The sequence below is a fragment of the Aristolochia californica genome, unplaced genomic scaffold (genome assembly GCF_029961685.1).
Source record: "Aristolochia californica isolate CCGP_79_NKW_82.1479 unplaced genomic scaffold, dmAriCali1.0.hap1 SCAF_12, whole genome shotgun sequence".
Lineage (NCBI taxonomy): Eukaryota > Viridiplantae > Streptophyta > Magnoliopsida > Piperales > Aristolochiaceae > Aristolochia > Aristolochia californica.
The window spans coordinates 14,603,094-14,618,277 of record NW_027181793.1 but is presented as its reverse complement, the minus strand read 5'-3'; the positions used below and the strand labels follow the sequence as shown (position 1 = coordinate 14,618,277).

General features: G+C 39.4%; 1 pseudogene; it reads right to left on the bottom strand.

Moving 5' to 3' along the window:
- Positions 1 to 303: 303 nt before the first annotated feature.
- LOC137945459 (putative acyl-activating enzyme 19) lies at positions 304 to 4,196 on the bottom strand (annotated as a pseudogene).
- Between the last annotated feature and the right edge of the window lie 10,988 nt (positions 4,197 to 15,184).

Sequence of the window (15,184 nt, the reverse complement as noted above, 5' to 3'; positions counted from 1 at the left end):
ATAGGCTCTAGTCCCACTTCCATCAGATAAGAAACCCGTTGGTTACAAATGGGTGTTTACTGTGAAACACAATCTGTTATGGTCCCAGATCTATCACGGGTTATTATAGGGAGCCCACATGGAATCGTAGAAAGGCATGGAGAGGAAGACGAAGATCAAGCCAAATGGGAGCTTGAAAACCCTAGAACTCGTAAGGAGAGCTCCAAGCCTGTTTAGCCTAAAATTAACCTAAAATCAAAGCTTGCCTTTCTCATTACGCTTACCCCATAAATAGGGTTCACCTTTTTAGGGTTTAAGATAAAATATTACAAAAATACCCCTATAAATGAAATATTCCAAAAAGGCCCATGTGGCCTACAACTGAAATAAAATAAAGTAAATTAAAGAAAAATAATTTAAATAATAATGTTATTTCGTGCATAACATTACACCCCCTGGAAGAACAAGCTTGTCCTCAAGCTCGAAAGTAGGGTCTGTATGCCGACATCTCCCTCCAATCTCGCGTGTCAACCGCGATATCTATGGCAGCCCCTTGGACGACAAAACTAGAGCATCCAACCAGAGTAGCAAAAATTATATATATATATATATATATATTATTAATTTTTGTTTTTTGTTTTTTTGGACATTGTCTCATCATTACTTGCGGTAGCACACCCCAAGACGGTGAAACACCATGATCTGGAATGCAGGAATGACTTCCCCAGACAACGCTTTCACCGCAGCCAAAATTTCAACCGGTTGATCTATGCCCCTTGGATAAGGCTCCACAGCAACAGCAGTAAAATTGCATAATACACCCAGAAATGGTAATGCCGTCAGCGCTGGAATTGAAATTCTCATAAAGAGGATTGCACCAACACCATCACCTACTGGGCTCGAGTTATCAGTAGTGAGCGTGTCATCCTTCTTGACACCCATCCACCCCGTAACCCGGTCTGACACAAATACATTTTGAAAACAGCCATCATCCAAAAAAAAACCCAACATTCTTGTCCCCCTGAGTTTTAGTGCCAATGATCTTTGTCGCCAATGATGTAATTGCTGCAGCAGCCAGGTTATGGGAGAGAACAGCCAAAGAGTTATTTAGGTGTCCAGCATGAACCACACCTACTTCATTCAGCATTGTCACTGCATCACTGTGTGCGTGGTCTTTGGGCAGTATTGAGTTCTTCACTGCCATAGCAGCACTGTGTCCTTGGCAGTTTGGCAGCATGGTGTCCTTGGCACAACAACACTGTTTGTGGTGGAAGTTTTCAGGATTATCGTTGCTATCAATTTCATCTCTGGAACGTTTCAAGCCAAATGTAGAACTTTCCAGCAAACTATAGTCTATCTTTCTTGATGTAGAAATAGGTAATGAATCCAATGAGAAGTAACAACTTGGAATCATTACTAGTTCTAACATCTGGACCAACCAATTTCTGATGGCCAAATCCAATCCTTCACATGCAGACATGCTATCATCTTGATACCAATGTTCTTTACAGAACTTATCCTTCCGACTCATCACAAGGAAAGCCACCAGAAGAGTGAAGTCTTCTTGATTTTTGAAAAAACCAACTACAGCAGCATCAACCACATCAAGATGTCCGCATAGAACACTTTCAATCTCCTCCAAAGCAACATGTTGTATATTAACTTTGATTGTCCGATCTAACCTACCTAGAAAGACAAAGTCACCACTCTTTAACTTTCTTGCTAAATCCCCAGACCTATAGAATATTTTGGGACGAAGATCCTTAGCAGGAGTATGAGAAACACCACTGTCTGTATTCAAAGTCACATAATTTGAAGATTTTGAAGATAAATGAACAGGATTATGCAAGTAACTTACAAATATGCAGGACCCTCCAACATGTAATTCACCAACATCAGGCATGTCTGAGTCACCAATAAGCAATATGTCACAGTTTGAAATTGGCAACCCAAGTGGCACTCTGTTTAGTTTGTTAGACTCTAAAATCTGAGACAAATATTTGCAAACAAAATACAAGCAATCACCAGACACCTCAGTACTTCCATACAAGTTCAAGATAAAAGTTCTGGGAAATAGCTGGTTAAGGCTTTGCTAGAGTGACACATGTAAAACTTCCCCACTCAGAATGAATACTTGTAAGAATTTCAGAACTCGCATATGTGATGGCCTTTGTAGGACGGGAACAATAGCTTTCATAAGTAATGGAATAGTTGTCAGCCTCGAGACACCATATGCCTTGAGAAAGTCAACCAGACAAAAAGCGTTTTCGTTCAACTCCTCATGAGAAGGTATTACAAGAAGAGTACTAGAGAGTAGTGCACTGAAAAACTCGTGTAGATGGTCAATAAGACTGATCGATGTCTTGAAAAGTAAAATCTCGCCTTCATGCAACGGAAATAAGCTTTGCATCCAACAAAAGCGATTCAAGATACCTTCCTCTGTGCCATAGACACCCTTAGGCTCTCCAGTTGACCCAGATGTGTACATCACATAACAAAACATTCTCTGCTTGCTGCCTTCACAAGGATTTCTATCAAATAGGTGAGAACGCTTGATGATAAGTTGGATTTTTTAGGAAGAAATAATAGATAGAACTCTATCCATTGGCCACAAAGGATCCAGAGGCAAGAATGCTTCCCCACAGCTTAAAACAGCTAGCACAATAACTATGTACTCAATAGAAGGAAGCATATATATTCCCACAATGCCTGGAACACCAGGCATAGGTGTTAGCCCAGAAGCCTCTGTTGAGATATGTTCATTTTGAAATTTTGAATCCAAGGCAAAATGAGTGCCAATGGTTAAACCATTAAATACCCCACGAGCAGCATTAATTACAGCATGTTTTTGCAATCCATTCACATTGGTACGGTCCACAAAGTACTTCCCACGAGCTTCTTTGTAAAGATCAATCCTCGCACCAAATCTCTCACGGTGAATACATGTTGTATAGACTACATCATATTTAGCCACCATTTCCATCAGATATGTGCTTTCTTCCCACTCAATCCCCCTAGATGTCAGGTATTCCTTGATATCATCATTCATCTTTACTACATCAGGAGCCACAAAGTAGAATTTCGTATCACTGTACTTCCCGAGTAGATAAGCTAATGAGTGAACAATCCTGCCATTTGGTAGATCTCCCACTAATGCAACCTGAATGCCATCTACTTTGACTATCTCTCTTCCGATCCTATACACATCCAACAGAGCCTGTGTAGGGTGCTGGCCTGGACCATCCCCAGCCTTAATAACAAGACTTCTTGCTGTGGATGCAGCTCTTCTGGCAGCACCACTTGCAATTCCACAATCAAAAAATGCAAGTGCAACCCTACCCTGAATACCCAGCAAAACTTCATCACCAAAAGTCACACCTGGGTGAAGAATTTTGACAAACAGTGGTTGAGCCGCATACAAATCATCCAAAATATTAAACACAAGGTTGCCAAAATGATACGAAACATGCACACTATTGTTGTTCATGTCAATAGAAAGATAAAACAGCATCCCAAAAAAAATTCCCTCTCGGAAGTCATACACACCAGTCGAAATTCCATGCAATGTGCACTGTTTCTCTGCTACTTGTCATAAATGTGCAGGAATTTCAATCACGTCCCTTCCAACCTTCCCTTTCCCTGACGGTGAACAATAGCCTGTTGAAAATTCCCGAAAGATGGAAGAACAATTTCCCTATACAATTATTTTCCCCATATTCCCATAAGATTGAATGAAGTTAGTAGGTCGCAGAGACTTACCCCAACATCTGTCAAAAATGGGTTCCCGCTGGTCTAACGAGAGGTAGAATGAGTGTAATAGCCGTCGATCAGAAGCCAAATCCCATCGGAGTTGTTTCCAACGGCGCCGATGGAGCCTCTTCCTTAGTTTCGGGTGATGAATAGCAGCCCTTTGTGGCTTCGCTGCTTGTATATTTTCCGAGATAGTGGAGGGACGATCGAACTGATTCTCCGAGACAGAGTCGGAGCGGGATTTTTCTGTCTGCTGTTCTGGAAGACATTCTACTTGCAGGGAAGAGTTATTTTTTGAGGTCGAACCCAAATCAACCCTTACCGACGGAATTTTGGCAGCATACCCCTCCGTTGCCGATTTCCAAAAATCTTCGTCGCCGCTATTCAGCTTTGGATTTCCTTGCGCGAAAATCTTGAAATTTTCTGAAGCATGGCCTTTCTGCCGGTCCGGATTTGAGGTCGGCACCCAAATCTTCCACAGGGACTTTGGCTGGTATACATGACAAAATTTTTAATTTTTCTGGCCCGTGGCCTATTTTCTCGTCTGAAACAACTTCTACTGCTTTTCCTTTTGTGTGTACTTCATGCTCGGAGATTTCAGGTCGTATGACCTTTTCTGCGGCCGCGCGTGGCTCCCTTGCTAAACATTCAATGGAAGATTCATACCATGTTCATATTTCTCCCAGTTCTTTGCATACTTTTTCCATTGAATCACGTACCTCGTGCAGAATAATAATTTCTTTTTGGGATAGAGAATAACCCATTGTGTTCCTGCTCTGATACCAGTTGTTACGGTCCCAGATCTGCCATGGGTTACTGTAGGGAACCCACATGGAATCGTAGGAAGGCATGGAGAGGAAGATGAAGATCAAGCCAAAGGGAAGCTTAACAACCGTAGAACTCGTAAGGAGAGCTCCAAGCCTGTTTAACCTAAACTCAAACTAAAATCAATGCTTGCCTTTCTCATTACTCTTACCCCTTAAATAGGGTTCACCTTTTTAGGGTTTAAGATAAAATATTATAAAAATACCCATATAAATGAAATATTCCAAAAAATGCCCATGTGGCCTAAAACAGAAATAAAATAAAGTAAATTAAAGAAAAAAATTAAAATAATAATGTTATTGCGTGCATAACACAATCCGGATGGGTCTGTGGCTCAGCTGAAGGCTAGCCTCGTGGTTAAGGGCTATACACAATGTTATGGAATTGATTATGAGGAATCTTTCTCTCCAGTGGCAAAAATGAACTCGGTACGTGTGTTACTATCTCTAGCAACTAACTCTTCCTAGCAGGTATATCGAATTGATGTAAAAAATGCCTTTCTGAATGGGGACATCAAAGAAGAAATTTATATGCAACAACTACCTAGGTATGTGGTTGAGGGGGAGTCAGTATGTCGACTAAAAAAATCTCTGTATGGTCTAAAACAGTCCCCTCGTGCATGGTTTAAAAATTTTAATCAAGCCCTCATACAGGCAGGATTTTACAGATGCTTTGGAGATCACTCAATTTTTATTAAAAACACACCTAGAGGCAAGGTAATTCTGGTAGTATATGTTGATGATATCATTTTAACTGGTAGTGCTTCCAGGGGCATCCAGGAAGCAAAAGAAAAAATATGTACTGAATTCAAGACAAAGGATCTTGGACTACTCAAATATTTTCTGGGTATTGAAGTGTTACAATCTAGACATGGGATTGTGCTATCCCAAAGGAAGTATGCCCTTAATCTACTAGAGGAGATAGGAATGCTAGGATGGAAACCAGCAGACATTCCAATGGACTCAAATACAAAATTATGGGTAGAAACTGGAGAAGATGTTTATCAGGAAATATCGGAGACTAGTAGGAAGACTTATTTACCTATGTGTAACAAGGCCAGATATATCTCATATGCAGTAAGTGTAGTGAGTTAATACATGCACAAACCACAACTTAGTCATGAAAGGATATTACGATATCTGAAAGGAGCTCCAAGAAGAGGGCTTCTCTATAAAAATCATGGTAACTTCAACATCGAAGGATTATCATATGCATACTGGGCCGGATCCCCGGATGACAAGAAATCTACTTCGGAATTTTGTACGATGGTTGGATGGAATTTGGTTACATGGAGTAGCAAGAAGCAAAATGTAGTAGCACGGTCTAGTGCAAAAGAAGAATACATTCTCCATATAAATTCTCATTATTGATAGCATAAAATACATCGTAAATTTGAAGCTTTAAGCTTCTGCTCGAACCTTTTTTTCTATCTAACCTTCGTTGCTTCAAATATGGATTTCTCTTTGTAGATAAATCCGATTGAAAATTGGTTGAATATGTAAGAGAATAGACTTACAAATATTTCTTTTTATATATGTATATATATATATATATATAAGTCACGCTCTTGATAGCATAAAATACTTCGGAAGTTGAAGTTTTATGCTGCTGCTGGAACCTCTTTTGAAATCTGACCTTTGCTCATTCAAATATCAATTTCTCTTTGTATATAATTCTGATTAGAAAAACTCATTTTCACTTGGAAATTAAACTCAAATATATTTCCATCAATATATAATTTGTAATATGAAAATCTCAGTATAGAGGTTAAAAACGCAAAGCAAACTCCAAGTGTAGGGACCAAAAAAAATAACGGACCTAGACTTAGGGTTTAGGGTTTAGAGAAAAGGATCTCATTATCTATGTGGGTTGACCAAGTCAACTCATAGAACCTGATCTGATACCATGTTGAATTTATGGGAAAGAGAAATACTTCATTGACTTCATTAACTTCCTATAATCAAAGTACATGAACTTCTATTTATAATAGAGGAAGGTAGTAGAGTCCAATTACAATAAAACTACCTTTGTCCCAATTACACTCAAACTCTAACACTTAAGGATAAGCCTTAGCATAATTAAATAAATCAATATAAATAGAAGACAAACATAACTCAAACTAGAACTCTTCCATGACGTGACCATAAGATAAAAATGCCAGCTTGTGGTTATCTTTGTGAGTCCTTTTTGATCTTCCAACTTATGTGATAAGGATGTCAACTCGTGGTAATCATGGTGGGTCCTACTTCTTATGTGCTTGGGCCCATCTTACAATACTCTTAGATATGTGGGCTTTCCTTGTTCATGTGGCCCATCTTACAATATTCTTAAATATGTGGGCCTTCCTTGGTCGTGTGGGCTTGGGCCCTATCTTCCAACAAAGCCTAAGCATTAAGGGAGAAAAATATGACATTTTGCATTCTCATCAAATTCCCCCACACTTAGATTTTGCTCATCCTCGAGAAAAACTCAAATTCACTTTCCCAAAAACATCAAGGTTGTAACGCCATCAACAAAGAACAACCTAGTTCTTCAAAACTCATAACATATCATGAACAAGCATTCTTAAACAGCTTACAATTACTTAGTAAGCATTTTCATTCAAAGATGGAATAAAATAAATAAGTAGACCCGCTCAGAAATAAATACTCGACTCTCATGTGTTTGAAGAGTATGTGTTTCGCTCAAGTTCATTCTAATGGAAATTCATTCTCAAAGGTGGAGAATGAGAAGATATGCAAGCCTATAAGCATTTTCATTTAAAGATGGAATAAAATAAATAAGTAGACCCGCTTAGAAATAAATACTCGACTCTCATGTGTTTGAAGGGTATGTGTTACGCTCAAATTCATTCTAATGGAAATGATCTACCATAGGCTTGCATATCTTCTCATTCTCCACCACTCAGATCACATGCATATAACGAATCATAAGGACTTTTCAAGGGTTGTAATGGGGTTTAGGATCAAGGTGGAAAATATTTTGGAATGTAGCTCAAAAGCCATCGAAACTAGTAGAGCAAAAATGAGTCAACTCAAGCTTGAAAATATAAGACATGTAAAACCAATCTCTCCACTCAGCAGCTTCTTCAATTTGCATCTATCTCGTATAAACAGACCCCTTTCTTGGAATTTTAGGAGGAATTATGAACACAAACAGTTTGTAACTTTAACAGTCATTCCCTCAATCCCTTCCTTTCTTCTTTTCTTTTTCTCTTCTTTTTTTTTTTTCAAAAATGTTTTCTTTTTTTTTCAAAATTACACTAACAATGAAACTCATGAATTGAGGATGAAAGTCATAGCCATACCAAAAATCCGGACACCCCCACTTATTTCTTGCACACCCATACGAACAATGCTCCACTAGCTCTACAGAGTGGGTAAAGGCTTTCTTTTTCTTTTTTTCAGGTTTAAAGTTTGTAACGTAGGTTCACACACAAAAAAAAAATTAATAAAGCTCAAAGGGGTTCAACAAAAGGTAAAAATTAATTACCAGGTAGGCTGTTTGGCTTATGTACCTTATAACAAAGAGGGCCTTAATCATGTTCAAGCATGCATGTATCAATGTGACCTCAAAGATAATCAAGGCAAGTTCTAGAGAAATCTCACTGGCTTTTGTCTACCAAATTTAGTCACTACCATCCTCAAAGAAAATAACTAGGCTAATTAATTCTCAGTTGGAAGATTACTTATTCAATCATATTATGAATCTTTCAAAAGCCTAATTTTATCTTGCTCATGACATACACAACCAAAAATCATTAAAAACACAACCTAATTGAAACACAACTTAAATACTCCTCTCCTCCCCCTCCCCCCCCCCCCCCCCCCCTCCCCGCACACACACACTTAGAACTTACATTGTCCCCAATGTAAGGTGAAATGAAAAGAGAAAGAAAAAATAACCAAAATATAAATACAAAAATAAAAAGAAGAAGAAACAAACTCCCCTTGGGCTGCCTCTCAAGCAGCACCTTTGTTTATTGTCATTGGCTCGACTCAATGCTTCCTTCAACTAGTACAAATTGGATCCTTAAGGTCCAATGTTGCCGCATTCTCCACTTGGAAACCTTCATTGAAAGGTTTAAGTCTATGGCCATTCACCTTGAACACTTTGGAAGTTCCTAAACTTTGAATTTCAACTTCACCATGAGGAAAAACATTAGTAACAACAAATGGTCCAATCTAACGAGAACACAACTTACCCGGAAAAAAACGAAGCCGTGAATGGTATCGAATGATTTTTTTACCAACTTTAAACTCCTTCCTAGAGATCATCTTGTTATGAAAATCCTTCATCTCTCTCATAGGCATCATTGCAAATTTCCTCTAACTCTTGTAGTTGCAACTTCCCGTGTTCTCCACTTTCATCCATCTTCATGTTGAAATTCTTGATAGCCCAATTAGCCTTGTGTTCTAACTCAACTGGAAGGTGGAAAGGTTTACCAAACATGAATCGATAAGGTGACATACCAATGGGTGTCTTATACGCAGTCCTATATTCTCAAAAGGTATCATCGAAGCACAAACTCCAATCTTTTTTTCTTGGATTGACCGTCTTTTCAATGATGGACTTGATCTCTTGATTTGACACTGTCAAAGTCCTAGGAAAGAGTACTTCCTAGAAGGTCACCCATCCTAGAATTACTCTCACCCAGGCTTGATTAACTACGAAGTTCTGAGTCAGATACCTAGCCAATACAACTGATGTAGAATTTTAGTTACATCAACTTTTATACCTCGCAAGCGTATGAATCGTTCATGTAATCTAGCAGTAAGCGAGGGTCATATCCACAGGGAGGATTGAATTTCGTGTATTCTTCAGTCAACTAGCCTAACCAAATATGATGAATTAATATGAACTAAATACTAATTATATCCTAAATTATCAAGCAATAATTTAATTAACTACTTGCACAACAGGAAACGTCAACTCTGGATTTTACCGTGATTCGTGCCTCTCTCGAGCGCCACGTAACTACGAATCCAGATTTCTCAATCCTTGCGTCTAGCCCCTCTCGGGCGCCTAGAGTTAAAGACAGAAATCGGATTAAAATACCAAAATCTAACCTCAATTATAATCTTACCCTAATTAACTAATTTAATCAAATATCAAGAAAACAAATCTCAAATAAACCTTAATTATCAAATCAGATTCAATTAACATTCAAAACGTAAGTTCAAACCATATAAAAAATCAAATTCAATAATGACGAATTACTCCCCTTCTTCCTCCTCTCGCTCGGGCAGCAACTCGTTCTCACGGGTGCTGCGATTTCCGGAAATTGGTGGCGTCGGGTAGCAATAGTGAGTGGCCGGAGGTAGAGACGACGCTGGCGACGACGGTTAGAAGCCGACGGCCGGAGGTAATGTCCGGCGAAGAGCGAAACAAAGCTGACGTTCTCTAACCGGCTCTCTCGAGTCTCGGTTAGAGTCGGAATGGCTCCGGGACTGGTCGGAATATGTAAACGATGCCGGAGGACGGTCTGAAAACGGAAGTGGCGCCGGAGAAGCCCTCTCGGATCCCCTCCCGGCCTGGCGAGCAAAGAATGGCAGCGTCGAACTCGTCGCGACGGAGACTCTCTCGAGCTCTCCTCGGGTCTGTTCTCGGTTGCCTGATGGTGGTGGACGACGGTGGACGACGGTGGCGAAAGGTCTTGGCCGGCGAACAGCGGTGGGGGAACTCCTCTCGGGTCCTCCCCTGTTTCCGGTCAAAGTCCTCCCTTTTGGTCTCTACTCCTCTTCTCTTTACGCTCTCCCCTCTTCACGCCCTTCTTCTTCTTTAAATATGATTTTCTTATTTTAAAACGATTTGCCCTAGAAATTACCTCCATTTCACTAAGGGCATTTTGGTAAATATCTTCTTCTCCACCCAAATTCTCCTGAAATTCCATAATTGAATCTATAAAAAGCATTTCAGGAAGAAATAAGACTAAAAAATAATGAAATATAATTCAGGAGAGAGAAATATGCAATATCGACAGTGATTAATGCTAAATTCAATAAATGCTCATTTCATTTGAAAACCGATAAGTAACTACCTATAATACAATTATAAAGGTTATTCTATTATAATTAACCTAGTTCTCATGTCAAAATATGGCATCTATCACACCCCCAAACCTAAATCTTTGCTAGTCCCTAGCAAAACAACAATCGAACCAAAATTAAGCCTAGGAAAACAAAATGCCACTTTCGTAGGGAGCACGATTGCATTTAGCGTATGCAACAAACCGTTAAACCCCTACTCTGCAGTAGTGGACGAGTTATGTCTCGTGAGGGTTTGCATGGAATTTACCCACAAAATTCATCTAAATCAATAATATAAAAAGAAAAAAAACTGAAGAAAATTTACTCCTCATTAGCATATGACTAACACTTAGTATCGTAAAATATCTGAAATTCATATGAGATCTTGCGAAATATTAAAACCTGTGTAAAAGATAGCCTATTATCAATCCAAATACACTCATTGTTACTCCACCTGAACCAATGTGACCCATAAGCTATTACTTCAACAGAACAAAGAGGCAGCAAATAACAATAAAATCCTGGTCACATCACAATTAAGAGAAAATAGTAAAGTAAGCCTGTTGTCTTACAATCTCACCAAAGAAATATACCAATTTCAATCTTGACTTGTAACTTCTTTCAAATTACAATTCATCATCAAAGTTAAGGAAACTCATTGCTTCCAGATTTAAAACCATTTTTCGCTATTACCAGCGCACTTTTGCTATTACCAGCGTAATTTTTGTTTTTTTTGTTTTCTTCACTGAATACTTTTGGTATTACCACCATTTTGTATTCGTCTTCACTGCACATGCACTTATTTTTAAGTAACCCACTGTTCCGGTGCATGTCCCTGGGTTTGCCCAGGCTGTTTCTGAAGTTATCTGTCTTTTGCAAGCAAGAGCATTTCCATTTGTATTTATACATTACAACAAGGAATTTTACTGAGGTATGAGTTCAAACAGGCATACAAGACTATTCAGACTAACATAGATCAACACTAGATTTACATGTTCTCTTTTGCAACTAAGTTCCAAGTCTAATGCAATAGGAAGCTATCCCACTGAATTCTCATGAATCACAACAAATGATATCGGATTTCTAATAGGCATATTCTACACAAATTTACGAAAATTTTTGAAAAACATTTGAGCAACTTATTTGAACTCTACTAATGTTAACCACATACTAAGAGGAGTAATTTGAAAACCACGAACAAAAATCGAACGAAAATTATTGCTAAGACATAAAAGAGTCGTTCCCCCCCCCCGCCAAACCTAAACCTGACATTGTCCTCAATGGGGAAAAGTTAAAACACTATAACGACTACAAAAAAAAAAAATAATAAAGACCCCCAGGAATGATACATAGTCTCCCTCGAAGAAGGTTTACTCGTATCAGCCGTACCCGTAGGTAATCATCCGTAGATGAAACCGCTATCCCACATCACACTTTGAAGAAATCTCCGTGTGACTGGCCACTGAAGGCAGCAGGAATCACGCGCTGAACACAAGTCCTTAAGTTACTCACCATAAGGTTTTCATTCAATACTTCAAGATCGAACTGGTCAATCCCAGAACGGTTGTTTGAGTACAGACCTCTCAAACTAGGGACCAAAAGTCTGGTCATCGACTATCGGAACCATTTATGCTCTCAACCAGTAAGAGAGTATGAATAAACCAAAAAAATAAAATAAAAATAAAAATAAAAATAAAACTGTAATGTACAAAGGGATAGAAACGTGGGGATTGCCCACAATGTGCTAAGTTTATAGTCGTAAGCAAGACTCTGACGCATTCAAGATGAAATGACAGGTTCCTCCAAGAAAATCACCATCACCTCCTCTGGTGTGGGAACATTCTCAAGATACGGTTTGAGCCTCTGACCGTTAACTTTGAAGATCGACCCGTCTCCGTGATTGCGGATCTCAATAGCACCATGAGGAAACACCTGTGTAACTTCAAATGGACCGGACCACCTGGATCTTAGCTTCCCTGGAAACAAATGCAATCGTGAGTTATAAAGTAAAACATTTTGCCCAACAGTAAAAGACTTGCGAAAAATAGATTTATCATGTAAAAGCTTTGTTCGCTCCTTATACAGTTTGGCATTCTCATAAGCATCATGACGTATCTCTTCCAACTCATTCAATTGCAACTTTCTCTCCTCACCCACTTGAGTTAAATCAAAATTTAAAGCCTTAATGGCCCAATAAGCTCTATGCTCAAGCTCAACAGGTAGATGACATGCTTTGCCGAATACTAGGCGAAATGGAGACATCCCAATAGGAGTCTTATAAGCGGTTCGATAGGCCCATAAGGCATCGTCCAATCGAGTGGACCAATCTTTCCTATCAAAGTGAACCGTCTTCTCCAAAATCCGTTTGATCTCTCTATTAGAGATTTCCACTTGACCACAAGTTTGCGGGTGGTATGGAGTGGACACCCGATGAGTGATGGAATATTTCTTCAATAAGGCCTCAAATGCTCTGTTACAAAAATGAGATCCCCCATCACTGATGATCGCTCTCGGGGTACCAAATCGATTAAAGATATTTTCTTTTAAAAACTTTACCACCACTTTGTGATCGTTTGTCTTACATGATATAGCTTCAATCCATTTAGAGACATATTCAACAGCAACAAGGATGTATTGATAGCCGAACGAGACAGGAAAAGGACCCATGAAGTCAATACCCCACACATCAAACAATTCAACAATAAGAATGGGGTTAAGAGGCATCATGTTCTTCCTAGACAAACAACCAGTTCGTTGGCATTTATCACACACCTGACAAAACTCATGGGCATCTCTAAATAATGAAGGCCAATAGAAACCACATTGCAAGACTTTAGCCGCGGTCTTTCTAGCACCAAAATGTCCACCACATGCGTGGGAATGACAAAATTCAAGAATGTTGGCAAAGTCTTGCTCATGTACACAACGCCTAATGACTTGGTCAGAACACACCTTGAACAAATAAGGGTCATCCCAAAAAAAAATGTTTGACTTGGAAAAAGAATTTCAATCTATCTTGTTTACTCCAATAATCAGGAATCTTATGAGTTACAAGATAGTTGACTATATCAGCAAACCAAGGCAACTGGGATACTTGGAGAAGTTGTTCATCAGGGAAGGAATCATTTAAAGGAAGGAATCCTTCCTGAGGTACTACACATATCCTAGATAGATGATCAGCAACAACATTCTCACAACCCTTCTTATCTCGAATCTCAAGGTCAAATTCTTGCAATTGCAAGATCCATCTAATCACGCGAGGTTTAGTGTCCTTGATGGATAATAAATACTTCAAAGCAGAATGATCAGTGAACACTATAACCTTTGACCCTAACAGATATGATCTGAATTTGTTCAAGGCAAACACAACAGCTAGCAACTCCTTCTCAGTGGTAGTATAATTCAATTGAGCATCATGAAGAGTTCGGCTAGCATATTGAATGACACAGGGCATTTTATCTGTCTTTTGCCCCAAAACAGCCCCCAATGCATAGTCAGAGGCATCACACATCAACTCAAAAGGCAAAGACCAAATAGGGGGTTGGACAATGGGTGCAGTGGACAAACATTTCTTCAATGTCTCAAAAGCATGAATACAGGCATCATCAAAGGCAAAAGCAACATCTTGAGCAAGTAAATTCGTCAAAGGACGAGAAATTTTGCTAAAGTCTTTAATGAAACGCCTATAGAACCCAGCATGGCCAAGGAAAGAACGCACTCCCTTCACAGAAGTAGGTGGTGACAGATTGGTAATTAGGTCAACCTTGGCTTTGTCCACTTCTACACCCCTCTCAGACACTACATGTCCTAACACAATTCCTTCTTTCACCATGAAGTGGCATTTCTCCCAATTCAAGACTAAATTGGACTTAATGCAACGGGACAATACGAGTGAAAGATTGTACAGACATGTATCAAAACTAGAGCCAAACACAGAAAAGTCATCCATAAAGACCTCTAAAAATTCACCAATCATGTCAGAAAAAATACTCATCATGCACCGTTGGAAAGTGGCGGGTGCATTGCATAAACCAAAAGGCATGCGTCTGTAAGCATAGGTGCCAAACGGACACGCGAATGTGGTCTTTTCCTGGTCTTCTGGAGCAATGGGAATTTGATTGTAGCCGGAGTATCCATCTAAGAAGCAATAAAAATTGTGGTCGGCCAATCGCTCTAGTACCTGATCAATGAAAGGTAGTGGGAAGTGATCCTTCCTAGTGACGGAATTAAGTTTTCTATAGTCAATGCAGACACGCCACTTGGTGGTAGTTCTTGTGGGAATCAATTCACCACTCTCATTTTTCATTATTGTTATCCCCCCTTTCTTAGGGACAACTTGAATTGGACTCACCCAGGTGCTATCGGAAATAGGGTAAATGATTCCTGTCACAAGCAACCTAATGACTTCTTCTCTCACAACCTCCAGCATATGGGGATTTAACCTACGTTGCATCTCACGTGAGGCTTTAGTCCCCTCCTCCAAATGAATACGATGCATGCATATGGAGGGGCTAATCCCTTTTAAGGCATCAAGAGTCCACCCCAATGCCTCTCTGTGTGCTTGTAAAACTTCAGTCAATTGTTCCTCCTGCTCAATACTC